We start from the raw sequence: 14,011 nt of genomic DNA on the forward strand, positions 1-14,011 counted from the left end.
ACTATGGTGGGCTAGCTAGTGTCTTTGGTTCTGAGGCTTAGCATTTCTTTTTTGTTTTCATTTTTTTGTTTTTGCTTTTATATTTTTCAATGAACAAAAACCTATTTTCTCTCCTTCCAATCACTACTCCCTTCCCATTGGAAAAAGAAAAAAGAAAAAAAAATTACTGTTAACACATATGTATACTCAAGGAAAACAAATTTACTCAGTGGTCAAGTAAAAAAAAATTCATGTCTGATTATGTACTCTGAGTCTATTACCTCTCTGTCAAGATGTGACTAGTACATTTCATTGTCAGTTCTCTGGAATCATGGTTGATCATTGAGATGATTTGAGTTCTTAAGTATTTTAAAGTTCCTTGTCTTTACTATTTCTTTATTATTGTATAGTTTTCTCTTGGATCTGCTCATTTCACTATGCGGAAGTTCATTTAAGTCATCTAAGGTATCTTTGAAACTGTCCCTTTCATCATTTGTAGTAGGATGTCTCTGCTCTAGATATGACCCATTCTCTTGCCTGGCATTCTTTCATATTCTATATCAGACCTATACTCAGACCACTGTGGTGGTTCAGGTTGGGATTAGAATGAAATGAGACACTAACTTAACAGGAGCAAGGAAAAACATTGGTTTAGATGGGTGCAACTCCCCACACCCCACATTTGCCATTGTGGTATACCCAGTCAAGAGTATGTCAAGCCTGAGGATCCCCTAATTAATTGTGCCCTAGGTCTTTTTACATAGGTAACCAGGAAGGTACATTGAGCCTACCCTGGGCCAATGAAGTCTTAAAAGAGTTTCATGGCTTCTTAGGAAAAACTAACCATAGTCTGCATGTTATAGATAGTGATCTTGCAATACCTCCCATTTCTGGGATTTTCTGTGCCTGGAACTTTCCATGGTAGAAACTTTTGTCTTCCTGGATGATCAGGCAAGAGCTACAAAACTCATGGTTCTCATCTACACCATTGAGATATCTGGATTATTCTGTTTTGTGGATTCACTCCTTTTTCCATGGTCTGAAGACCAATGCTCTGTTGATATCCCTGGCAGTACCCCCTCCATGACTTTCTGTGTTTCACTTTTGAGGCATCAGTTTCTACTCCTTTTTAGGAGATGATTGTTGTACAAACAAGTAGAATAAGCAAGTATGCAACAAAGACAGCACTGAAACAAATGAATACAATACAGAGTGCCAAGGTGAAGTGGGAGATTGTAGAAAGAAGCCTGAACTTAGAATCAGAGCCCCTGGTTTTAAGTTCCAGCTGACACATTCACAAGTTAGGTTACTATGCACATGTAATTTTAACTTTTCTGGGATGTTGTAGACGAGGTTCTTATTCAGGCATAATTTGGACTAGACCATCTCTGATGTACCTTTCAGTTCTGACATTTTGTGATTCTGCAATTCTGTGTGAATTGCCTAAATTAGATTTCTAGCTTCTTGAAGGGACAATCTTTTGCCTCCTTTTGTATCCCCAGCACTTAACACAGGGTTTGGCACATAGTAGGTACTTAATGAATGTTTATTGATTGATTGAAAAGTATGACTCAAGAAATTTGGTTTCTATTTCCAATCCTTCTATTAAGTTGCTATCCACAAGTAGAACAAAAATAATAGCATATCAATCTGTAGCTTCATTCACTTTTAAAAATATAAACTCTGTGAAGACAGGATAATTTTCTTTATTTTACATAATGTACCTTGGACATTGCGAGTACATTATAAGTATTTAATTCATATTGTAATAATGGATTTAACCACAAGTTGTATTGCTAACCACTATCCTGATCCTATTTTCCAAAAGAAACAGGTTCTGGGAAGTCTCACACTCACGCTAGTGTTCGTGAGTCTCACTATAGTTCTCTGTGAATCTCAGAGAGAGGGCAAACCTCATTACTCAACTCTGACTCTATGTTACCAAAATTGTCTTGTTAGTTTAAAGGATGTGGTCATTATGGATTTACCCAATCAGAATTGGATTTTGAATCACCATTTATTGGTAACTTTGCTTCTTACATCAGTCTACTATATTTTGTTGAGCTCTAGTTGTATGATCATAGCATAATGTAGTCTGCCACCCAAGCAAATAAATAGAAATGACAGACCATGGAATCAGTAACAGTAGTACCATGAAAAATAACAGATCTTTTGTGTGGCTCCATACCTGCAGCTGCTCCTAGATCCAGTACACTTTGAACCAATAAATAAGTATACTTCAAATTGAGGAGTTTTTAGACACAGTTCACAGTGACTAGGCTGGACTAAAGGAAAGGTAGTTTTGGACAGTTTGAGGTGGGGTTAAAAGATTTGAAAAAGCCACTGGGGTGAGATAGTGAACTAATTAGGAAGGTATTAAAGGATTCCCTTGCCTTAGTGAAGGTTCAATTGAGATTATGTGACATAAATTTTTTGTGGTGCCAATCAGCATGGTTTTGTGACTTTCTCAGCTTAGTTGAACAGCATGTAAACAGGAGTGAAGGCAACAGATGGTTGGAATAAATGCAAGGCTAAGGCTTGGAAGGGCAAGATTGGCAATAAGATAAGGCAGAAAGGGGATTTGGGAAAAGAGGACATCAAAGAGTTGAATTAATTCACCAACAGGTCAAGAAGAAGAAAGGAGATGTAGATAGTGTGCAGATTGTGTAATCACCTGGGAAAGAGCTGAGGGGTTGATGGTTTAGAGGTCATAGTGAGGACTAAGAACAGGGTTAGTAATTACAAGGCAGAGAGGGAAGTAGAAGGACAATATATTATGATCAGATAAGAGATTTTCAGAGTTCATGAATATGGAAGGACTATATTTATTGGTGATGTCAAGCTCAAGGGGAATGACTATCTCAGTACTTGAGATTAGAAATGAACAACAAACAAGTTGAGGAATTAGGGGGTTTGGGTGTTTGAGGAAATATGCTGTTATAGAAATGTACCTATTAAGTTTATCATAAAAACAATTTTTAAATTTTAAAATGTGTTTAAATATTTTGATTTTAAATTTAATTTAAAATTAAGAATTCAAAAATATTTACTGTAGATACTCATTATGTATGCTTAGCAGTCGGAACACTACCTCTTCGGTGAAATCAGAAGGCTCTAATTTATTAGACATGGAATCTCATTGGTATAGCACTAGGTTGAGTAATCAGCTCAACCATCTGACACATTATCCATTATCTCTCTCATAGGCTACGAGGCCACTTAATTTTATTAAATAATATTACTTTAGGAAAACATAACTTTCATTAGTTGGTCGCAGGCAAATACCATTATTATAATTCCATATCCAGTATGATTAATCTAGTATGATCTTATGATTTGCATCTAGTTGAGTTCAAGTGTTACGCAGAACACTTACTAAGTATTTGTACTGTCCTTATAGTTTATACCTTATATGTAAAACCTTATAACAAGATCTTGTGGGGCCAGTATTAACTAACTTCCTTTGGGCTATGCCCAGGAGAGATATGTCTCTATGCCGAATGCCAATTTATAGAGATTGGTTTTTGTTTTGTTTTGTTTTTGTTTTAGTAAGTTCCACTTTGTTTTTTCTGTACTGGTTACTATAATTCTTTATTCATTTGAGTACAAGAAGAGCTACAAAGATACAACTTGTTGTAAATGTAGCTCTTTGTTACAGGCCTATTCTTCTAGGATACACCATTCTCATATGTATAGATAACATTTATTTTAAATAAAAAACATCAGTAATGAAAAACAAACAAAGAGAAACAAAATGAAAGGTTCAACTTAAGCGACTCTCAGAGTATTAGATATCCTCAGTGTGGGAGTCAACAAAATCTCCCCAAGGCAGAAAATAACTAACTTTCTTCATATAACCAATGGCACTGTGTTTTCAGTCTTTCATACCTACTAAGCTCCAAGTCCAGGGCATCTGGGAACTACTGGCTTGCTACCTTTCAAAGCCTGTGCTTTTCCTTTCAGTCTTTTGTTACTGACAGGAAGTCGTATCAGGGATATAATAATAATAGCTAATATCTGCATAGTGCTTTAAGTTTTGTAAAGTACTTTAAAAATATGATCTCATTTGATCCTTGTGACAACTCTGGGAGGTATGTAGTATTATTACCCCCATTTTAGAGCAAAGGAAACTGAGGCAGAGTTAAGTGACTTACCCAGGGTCACACAGCTAGTCAGCAAGTGTCTGAATTTGAAGTCAAGGCTTCCTGATTTCAAGATCAGTGCTCTAATCACACTGTACCACCTAGCCTGGGCAGGGCGGGGAATGGGGTGGGGGTAGGTTTGTGTGTGTGTGTGTGTGGGGGGGGTGAATCATTCTCAAAGGCAGGCCCTGGTAGTGAGAACATACCAGTATGCTTCCCTTTTTTTTTTTTCTCTGACATTCTCTGTGTCCTTGAAGTCCCCATATTTCTTTCTCCTTAACTCCTACCTACCTAAGAAGGAGATCACTAGCTTCTTGGATAAAAACCTGGGCTTTGCCAGTGCTGGTCAAGGGAGTTGGTGGGATGCTAAGAACAATATTTATTTGTATTCTCTCCACCAAAGCCCTACACTAAGATTAGAGGATTATGAGAATAAAATCAAAAGTGAATGTTGGAAGATTATGTTAAATGTAAAATTGCAACCGTGGCCCTCACCCAGACATCATCATGAGCCATCACTACATTCTTGGTAACATTACAGGTATATACTAAAACTGCTACATATTAATCTCACTGAACCATCAGAATCTACAGCGTGTTCAGTAGAGTGCCACTAAAACCCTCAGTTTGCTGATCTCTTTGGGGTTGGGAAGGTGTACTAATACTCTTGATTCCTACCAGAGCTTACACTTTTATTAATATCTTGCTCTCTGAGTCTCTGTCTTGGTCACCACTGAGGATATTACTAATTTTCCTCCTCTCTCCTTCCAGAGGTAAAAATGTCTACATTTAGAAGTTCCAAAGACCTTCTGGAGCTTATTCTCTTCAAGTATGAAGTATGAGTTGGTAGTATTTTCTTTTGAGCATGTCAAGAACAAATCTCACTTCTTTCAGAGAAATTGGCTGTCATACTGGTCAGCAAAACCTATTTCTTAACAGTTCTGGGTTTCCCTCTTAACTTGAGTGTTTGAAATAATACTGTAGGCTTCACTGATGGTTTTGTTTAACTTCCACTATTTCTACCCCTCAAGCTCCTGTCCCTGCTATATTACTTCAGTTACATACACAGATACAAATGTAATGAGGATTTGGTACATGCCTAAACCATCTAATATATCATCTTTCACATGCATGATGCCATTAGGTGGTCTAGGTATGTGCTGAATCCCCATTACAGATGGCTTAAATGATCCCTTCCCAGAAGAAAAGAGAGACAGCCCCATTCAATACTCCAAGAAGGCTGTTAATTTCATGCAGTAAGTTCCTTGAATTTGCCCTTGCCAGCTTAGAATCTGATCATCACTCAAATGACTATGCCAGGTTTTGCCTTCCTTCTTAATATTCATCTTACTTTGTTCCATCCCTCTCTGCCTAAGAAGTTTTTAAACCATCTTGCTAAGTCTCATTTTCCTTAGAGGATCTAGCAACCAATTTACAGACATCCTCTTCAATCCTTACCTCTTTAGAGATGCTGGAGAGTTCTGCTGTGTCAGGTAATTGACAGTACCAATGTTGTTTTGTCTTCATTGTCTTATATACTCTAGATAATACTGTGCAATTTTCCAACCTGTTCACACTATTGTAAAATTCCTTCAATAATTTCATTGCAATATTAAATACCACTGAAATTCGTGGTCCTTCACCAGAAAACCTCACTAGTGTACATCAATTTTCTAAAGTAGCATAACTATTCTAGTCCAGTCCTAATCACAATGTGTCTCACGATGCAATAATGATCACCAATAACAATGACAATAATTTATGTAGAATTTTTAGATTTTCAAAGCACTTTACAGATTAATCTGCACAATAACCCTGGCATTAGATGTTATTATTATCATCCCCATTTCACAGGTGAGGAAACCGAGGCATCCATGTTAAGTGATTTGCCCAGGATCACACAGTTACTATGGATCTGAGGCTGGATTTGATCTCAGGTCTTTCTTACTCCAGGTCCAATGCTCTATCCACTGAGCAACCTAACTGCATATATGCCCCTGGCATAAAAGACACCATGCACACCACGTGAATGCTTGACATTTCATAGGACTGGTAGTGAAAGAACAGCTGATCTGTTTTGGAAGGGTTCCAATGAAGAGGAAGCAGTGGGTTCTTGTGGGTAGTGGCAGAATCAATAAGAGTATCAAATCCAGAAGTAAAAAGAAAAATGAGAGAGAGAGAGAGAGAGAGAGAGAGAGAGAGAGAGAGAGAGAGAGAGAGAGAGAGAGAGAGAGAGAGAGAGATCAATTTTTGGGTCCTAACCCAATACTCAAAGAAGCTTTCTCTGTCTCTGTGTCTCTTATATAGATCCATACATAAATCCACAAATTTTTTTAGAAAAGAAAAAAATTCTGAAAAAGAAACTCCCACAAATCATAGGTTCTTCAGGTTTATGGACTATCTCATTTTTCTTGTTACTTCTGGATTCAAGATACTCTTATTGATTCTGCCACTACCCACAAGAACCCACTGCTTCCTCTTCAGTCCAGTTATTGTTAACACACCACTTAACCATTATATCATAGTAAAGAAAATGAACAGTTTACTTAAGTAGTGAGCATTGTGATATCAAGAAAATTCACCAGTGTCTAAATCCTCCCAGTTCTCATGCTATTTAAGAAAACCACTTTTTTCCCCCTCCCACCCATCAGGGATAAAAAGTTATGAATCCAGTCTGGTCCCGGTTCTGCAATATTTTCTTAATTCTTTATAGAACTGTATAGAATATGTTATTAATTATTATATAGAATATATTATAAAGAACATATATTATAAATATAATATAAAAATTATAAATATATAGAATATATTATTAATTATATAGAATATATATAGAAACTATATAGAATATAGTTTTGTAACTAGGAAAGCTAGAAACTTTGTGGTAACAAGTTTTCCATTACCACAGAAACTTCACTTAGAACAGGAAAGTTTGCCCCCATTATGAGGTAGGTGGGTTCCATCTAGAGGTAACAGGGCATAGTAGATTACATGATGGACTTGGAATCAGAAGAACCTTGGTTTGAATCCTATCTGAGACGCTAGTTGGGTGACCCAACACAAGTTATTTGACCTCTCTGAGTCTTAGTTTCCCCACCTGTAAAATGAAGACAATGCTGTACTTGCTGGGGGAAGTTGGGGGAAGATTTGGGGGAAGATCAAATGAAGTGATGTACGTAAAGTGCTTTATTGACTTTAAAGTGCTATCAAGATGAAGGCTTTTGTGATCATTCTCAATTGAAATCCTGGGCAAACTCAGGACTGCCACAGACCTTAGAGACCTGAGGCATTTTGGAGTTGCACCCCAACTCATTGAATCTGTCATCATCCAGAATTGGAGAGTCATGGTGTGTTAAGGATAGAGGAGAGGTCAATGTAACAGCTCTCTCAGCTGGGAATTCTCAAGTAACATTGGCACTTGGTCACATGCATCTTTCCTGCTTTTTTGTCTCTGTCTTTCCAAAATCTTCAAAAACTCCTACATAAGTATATACTCATGCCCCCCTGCAAAAGGCAGAAACTCTCTGGTCTCGGATTTATGGAACTGTGAATGACCTTTTATCTGTGATTCAGAGTTGACATCTACTGAGGTGGAAATCTTCCCCCCTTCTGTCTTTCCTTGCACTCTCACCCCTTTCCATCTATCACAATTAATAGCCTCCTGAGCTCTTCTACTTCATTGAATCTGGGATGTGCAAACTCTCTTTCATCGTGAATGTTTTTACACTTTTTCTCTTTTCCTTTTCAGAGCCAAACTCCCAGAGAGAGGTATCCATAGTACTTCCATTTTCTCACCTCCCACTCATTTCTCAACCCTTGCAATCTATTCCACAGACATTTCTCTCTCCAGGGCTACCAACAACATACCAACTGCTAAATCCAATGGCTTTTTCTCTCTCCTCATTCTCCTTGGACTCTTTGCCATTTCTGACATTGTTAAGGTCATTCTTTCTTCTTAGATAGTCTTTCCTCCTTTGGTTTCTGTGATACCATTCTGTTTTAGGTCTCCTACCTGCTGACTGCTCTTTCTTAGCCTCCTTATTCTTTGTCCCACACAGTGTTGTGTTTTTCCCCTTTTCCCAACCTTTTGTCCTGAACTCGACTCTTTCTACACTGTGTCCCTTGGTGATTTGGTCAGTTCCTCTGGATTCAATTATCCTCTTTATGCAGATGATTCCCAGATATGCAGATTCTGTCTTTATTTCTCTTGAACCCAGCTTTCATTTTCAACTGCCTGCTGGTGTCTCAACATGGCCAAAATCAAATCCATTATATTCCCTTCCAAATTATCCCTCCTGTCAAAGTCCCTAGTTCTAATGAAGGCATCACTATCCTTCCACTACTAAAGTTTGCAACCTTAGAGTCATACTTGACTCTTCCACATACTTTGCCTTGTTCTGTATCCTAATGGTTTCCAAGTTTTTTTTTTTTGTTATTCTAGCAGTATTCTTCCTCTCCCATCCATCACCTTCTCTCCACTCAACAGGGACATTACCTTGATGCAGGTCTTTATCGTTTCTCATTTGAACTGTTGTAATAGTCTCCTAATTGTTCTATTTCCAGTTCATTTCATTATGAATTCATCCCACAAACAACTACAAAATTAGTATTTTGAAAAGACAGCTCTCAACATGTCACTCCCCTATACAAAACCTTTTTGTGGCTCCCTATTGCTGCTAGGATAAATATAAACTGCTTGATCCTTCCCAATATGATTCCCACACATCTTTCCAGACATTCCTTATTATTCCTCTTTACATATTATTTTAGTCAAACTAGTTGACTAAATATTCCAGGAACTCATCATGCCATCTCCTATCTCTGTGCCTTTGCATAGGCGATCTCCCTGCTTCCTTCCATTCTCAGTTTACATGCCACCTCCTACATGAAGAATTTGCTGTTATTTCCACTCATTAGTGCTCTTTCTGGGGCAATGTGGTGCAGTGGATAGAGTGCTGGACCTGAAGACAAGAAGACCTGAGTTCAAATCCAGTCTCAGACACTTACTAGCTGTGTGCCTCTGGGTAAGTCACTTAACCCTATTTGCCTCAGTTTCCTCATCTGTAAAATGAGCTGGAGAAGGAAATAGCAGACTACTTCAGTATCTTTACCAAGAAAACTCCAAATGGAGTCACAAAGAATTGGACATGACTGAATCGACTGTTTCTTTCTGTCCTGAAGTTGCTTTGAATTTATTTATTTGTGTATCTCTCCTTTACTTATGTGTTATATCTCTCCAGCAGAATACAAGACCCTTGAGGATGAAGACCATTTTATTTTTAGTTTGATATTCCTAGCATCTAGCACAGTGCCTAGCATAGAGCAGACATTTAAATAATATTTGTTCTGCTGAACTGAAATGTGATCATGGATGAAATGACATTGTAATTGTAGGCTCTAAACACATATGACTCATTATTTAGAAGGAAAGAGATGGAATGAGACAATAGAATGTAAATACATGCTGAGAATACCATTTGTAAAAGCTTTTATCCTAAGTGGGACTTTGAGAACTTCCTCAAGATTAATACAAAATAGTCTCTTCAAAAAGAAGTGGTTTCTTAAGGCACAGACATGCTCACAAAAGACAAAATAGAATATAAATTGCATGAAATTGAAAAGCCTTTGCACTATCAAAGTTAATGCAACTACTATTTGAAGGGAATATCTGCTCAGATTCTGATTTCCAAAATAGGTGACCCAAAGCCATTCCCCAATGAATGTGTTAAAAGGATATAAATAAACAGTTCTCAAAAAGATTGCAAACTATTAAAAGCCACATGAAAAGTTGCTCCAGGTCACTACTAATAAGAAAAATGCAAATCAAAACAACTCTAAGACATTTACCTAATACCCAGAAAAATGGTGAAAATGACAAAAAAGGCGAGTAGTCAGTTATATCTTATATAATGAATAGTTGTTATCAGAAGTGCTGTGGAAAGACGGGCACATTAATATGTAATACTGTTGAAGCTGTGAACTGATCCAACCATTCTAGAAAGCTATTTGGGATTATGGGACAAAAATGACTAAAATGTTTATGCCCTTTGACTGAATGATTTCACTACTAGGCATATACTCCAAGGATGTAAAAGATAGAAAGGTCTAATATATACCAAAATATTCATAGCAATACTTTTTGTAATAAAAAAACTAGAAAAAAAGTAGATGTCCATTGACTGGGGGATGGCTAAACAAATTATGTGGCAAGTGAACATAATGGTATATTACTATACCATAGGAAATAACATGAGGGAGACATAAGAAGACAAATGAACTAATCCAAAATGAAGAACAATGATATATAATCACTACAACCATGTAAATGGAAAGAACAACAACAAAATTGAAACCGAATGGTGTATCATCGTAATGTCCATTGTAATATTTTGAAGAAATAAGAGGCTACACTTCCCTCTCTTCTTTCTAGAAGTGGTGGGCTGTGGATATATGAAGGTCATTGTGCCATCCCTGACATTCCTATAAAGCACTACACATACTTTTAGGTATATTTGATGTATTGGTTAGTTTTGCTAAACAGACTTCTTTTTCTTTTTTATTCTTTATTTTAAGAGATGGTTTTCTGCATGAGGTGAGCTATATTGGGAAATAAAGGTGGTGTAAATTTGAAAGTTACCAATACAAGTTTAAGGAAAAAAAAGAAAATGAATATTTTGGGGGTTGTTCAGTATGGTTATTGATTGCAGGAACTGAGAATGTAAGATGATCAGAACTGTAAAATCTAACAAGAATAGGAAAAGAAACCATTGGTATAGAATGTCCATAATTTATATTAAGGAAGGAAAGACAGACTGATTCTTTGACTTTCTGCAAATCACAGTGCAGTGTTGGGAGTAGAAAGAGAAAGATGGAAGTGGAGGAGAGAATAAACTACATTGTTTTAAGGAGATGGAATTACTGGCAGAGTGAGATGGATATTGGGTTTGGACTCTGGAGACTTTGCTACAAATCAGCTTTGCGGCCTTGGCAAGTCATCTAAAATTCTTTGAGGTCCTTAATCTGTAAAATGGGATCAATAGGGTTTGTACTACCCAGCTAGGTATGCAAGGCATATTTGATCAGAGTGTGCACCCAGGGAATATTTTTTTATTTGTTTAAAAGGTGAATGCTTAATAGTCAATAGTCAATCATAAAACACTTAGTAGAACTTAACTAAGTTGAATTAAAAAAAATTTAACTGAGATTTACTTAAAACAAAAATGAGACAAAATATCCATTGGGGGAGGCATTTGAGTGTGCCTTGACACCCCGTATACTTGGCTATGACAATTTACCTCACAAGGTTCCTATGACCACACACACACACACACACACATTTACATGTGTCAGCTTTTTTTTTTCCCAGCAGGAATGTCCCATTTTCCCACCACTGATTGCCTTTCTACCTTGTTTCTTCTATGGGATGGAGGTAGGGTGTTGTTTTGTTAGTATTTCTGCCTGTAAGGAGTGGGGTGAGGGAGGCGAGAAATAACAGGAGATAAAATGTTAACCCCTAAGTTTTGATGGTTTATTGGCAGCCCTGATGGGGTTGACTAGGAAGAGAGGCTGAGCCTAGTGACTAAAATGGGGATCTGGAACTCAGTTTATCTATGAGTTTCAATTTTCCACATAGTTGGCTTTCATGCCCCTCCTTTTAGATGAGATCTAAAGTTGGCCAACCAGGCGCACTGCAGAGCTAGGGAGGACAGAAAAAAGACACACAGGCAGGTTGTTGCTTTGAAAGTGAGTCAGTCCATCGCTGAAAATTTTTAAAATTTCCTTTTTTTTTTCTTTCCTCCTTCAGCTCCTATCTTTGACGGAAGAGAAGAGGCATCTCTGTAAAAAGGGGTGAGTAGACACGCTTTGCCCATGCACTCCGCTGGTCTCTCAGAGCAGGAGATGGGGTATCCCTTTCCTCTCCTGCCTTTCCTACCCTCAGGAATCCGAGTGGTTCTCAAGGCTCAGCAGCCTGGGATTATAGTTTTCCCAGGGAAAACCTCCCCTTCCACCCTTACCTCCTGCATCACCGCAGGCGGCTCCCTGGCGCTCTGGGGGGTAAGAGGTGCCCGCTGACCTCCCAAATGACGCTCCTCTCTTGTCTCTGCTCTATCTCTCCATCCCTCCACTCCCCCAGCCATCCCCCGCCCTCCTCCCTCCATCCTCCCCTCTCTCCACTGCGGCTCGGTAGCGCGCACCTCCCCTGGCCGGGAACAACTTGCTCATAGACCATCAGAGCGGCGGAGGCAGCTGCAGCGGGCGGCCACATCTGGAGAGAGTCAGCCAGGCTAGCAGGTAGGTTCGGCCGCCCAGCTTTGACAACTCCTACCTGCTGCAGGTGGCAGGTGGGTGCGAGGGTCCTGCCACCTAGGGGTGGGGGAAGAAATGCCGGGTCACTGGGAGCTCGTGCAGACGTTTCCGGCTTCGGGAGCAGTGGGTTGGCTTTTGTAATGTAAAGATGTTTTTTTGGAGAGCAGGTTACCTGCCTTTTTGATGGGAACAAGATTAGAGTGGAAGGGAGAACAAGTACACAACCATCCCCTCCGGCCCGTGGTTTGCTTTCACATCAGGCCTTCGGGAAATGGGCTGGAGAAGAAACCCTGGGGCTCCTAAGTCCAGGGCATCGGGTGTCCGTGGTCCCCCCACCCATTGAAACAACTTTTCCTGCCTTCTTCGGCCTTCGCTCGCCTAGTAATGTGGCTTAGCGATTCTATAAGACCCCTTGCGGGGCTACCCCTGCCCTCAGAAAGTGGAATGGCCCAGGTGGAAAGGTGGGCGTGGGTCCCTCGCCCTCTGCTGTCCATCCTGGCCAGTGGCCTTCAGGTCAGCGGCTGCGCTCTTTCAGGACAACTGCTTGGTGGGAGATCAAACTTCGGAACTCCCTGGGATTTCCCTGACCTGACTGTGCACTTCTGCTTATTTCATTTTGGGGGGCTTTGAGAGAGGGCGGTGCTAAAGAGCTGTTTGCTAGTCATTACCAATGATTTTTTAAAGAAGTCGTTGTGGGTTTCACATTAATTTTTATGGAGGGAGGTAAAGAGAACAGCCTCTGAAGGCTCAATTAGGGGGAAATCACAGAATTTGGATGTGGAAGGGAACTTAGCATTCCGTCATTGAGTCCAACCTCTGATTTTTTTTATGGATGAGGGAGCCGAAGCGTCCTCTCGGAAGTGTGGGGTGGAGTGGGGTAGGGGGATTGTTGAAGTGATTTGCACAAGTTAATGGAATATGAGAAGCACGTCTGGATTTGAAATCCAGAACTCTTTCCACTACCCTACAGGCAGTCAATGTGACTGCTTCCTGGAATAAGCTGCTGATCAGGAGGAAATCAGTTGAACTTGTGGTTTTCTCCTTGGAGGCAGCTTTTCCATTTCTTTTTAACCTTCTTGGGGGGGGGGGGGGGGGGAGAAACAAAACTATGGATGCAATTTAAAAAACAAAACAAAATAAAACAACAAGGCAGCCTGTAATGCAAATATGAATAGTTTTGGAACTGTTGAGCTTGCTTTTCCAAATCTATGACGTAGTTAATCAATAGACATATATTAGGCATCGATTGTGTCCCAGGTACTGTGCTGAGCACTTTACAAATGTCTCATTTTATCCTCACAACAACCCTGGGAGGTAGTTATTATTAATCCCATTTTACAGATGAGGAAACTGAGGCAGACTTGCCTTAGGTTAAATGACTTGCCCCTTGAATGAGGTCATTTTTGAATTCAGGTCTTTCTGACTCCAAGTCCAAGGCTCTAGCCACTGAAGCCACTTACTTCTATTTTTATAAAACTTTTTTTTAGATTTTTTTTTTACATTTTTTTTATTAATTTGTTTCCTTTTAGTTTACAGGATTCAATTCCACAATTCCCTGAGTTTCACATTTTGTCCCCCTCCCC

The 14,011-nt window shown here is 39.1% G+C and overlaps 1 protein-coding gene across 1 annotated transcript in view; it reads left to right on the forward strand.

Annotated features, from left to right (window-relative positions):
- The first annotated feature begins 12,275 nt into the window (after nt 1-12,275).
- Nucleotides 12,276-14,011, forward strand: part of MRAP2 (melanocortin 2 receptor accessory protein 2) — a 69,525-nt gene continuing 67,789 nt past the window's right edge. Inside the window, exon 1 of the mRNA XM_069065051.1 lies at nt 12,276-12,413. The gene's annotated coding sequence lies outside the window, so the exon portion shown is untranslated. The remainder of the gene's footprint in view (nt 12,414-14,011) is intronic.

Source organism: Petaurus breviceps, unplaced genomic scaffold (assembly GCF_028583685.1).
Source record: "Petaurus breviceps papuanus isolate PSGF00001 unplaced genomic scaffold, PetGlider_PUasm1.0 90667, whole genome shotgun sequence".
Classification (NCBI taxonomy): domain Eukaryota; kingdom Metazoa; phylum Chordata; class Mammalia; order Diprotodontia; family Petauridae; genus Petaurus; species Petaurus breviceps.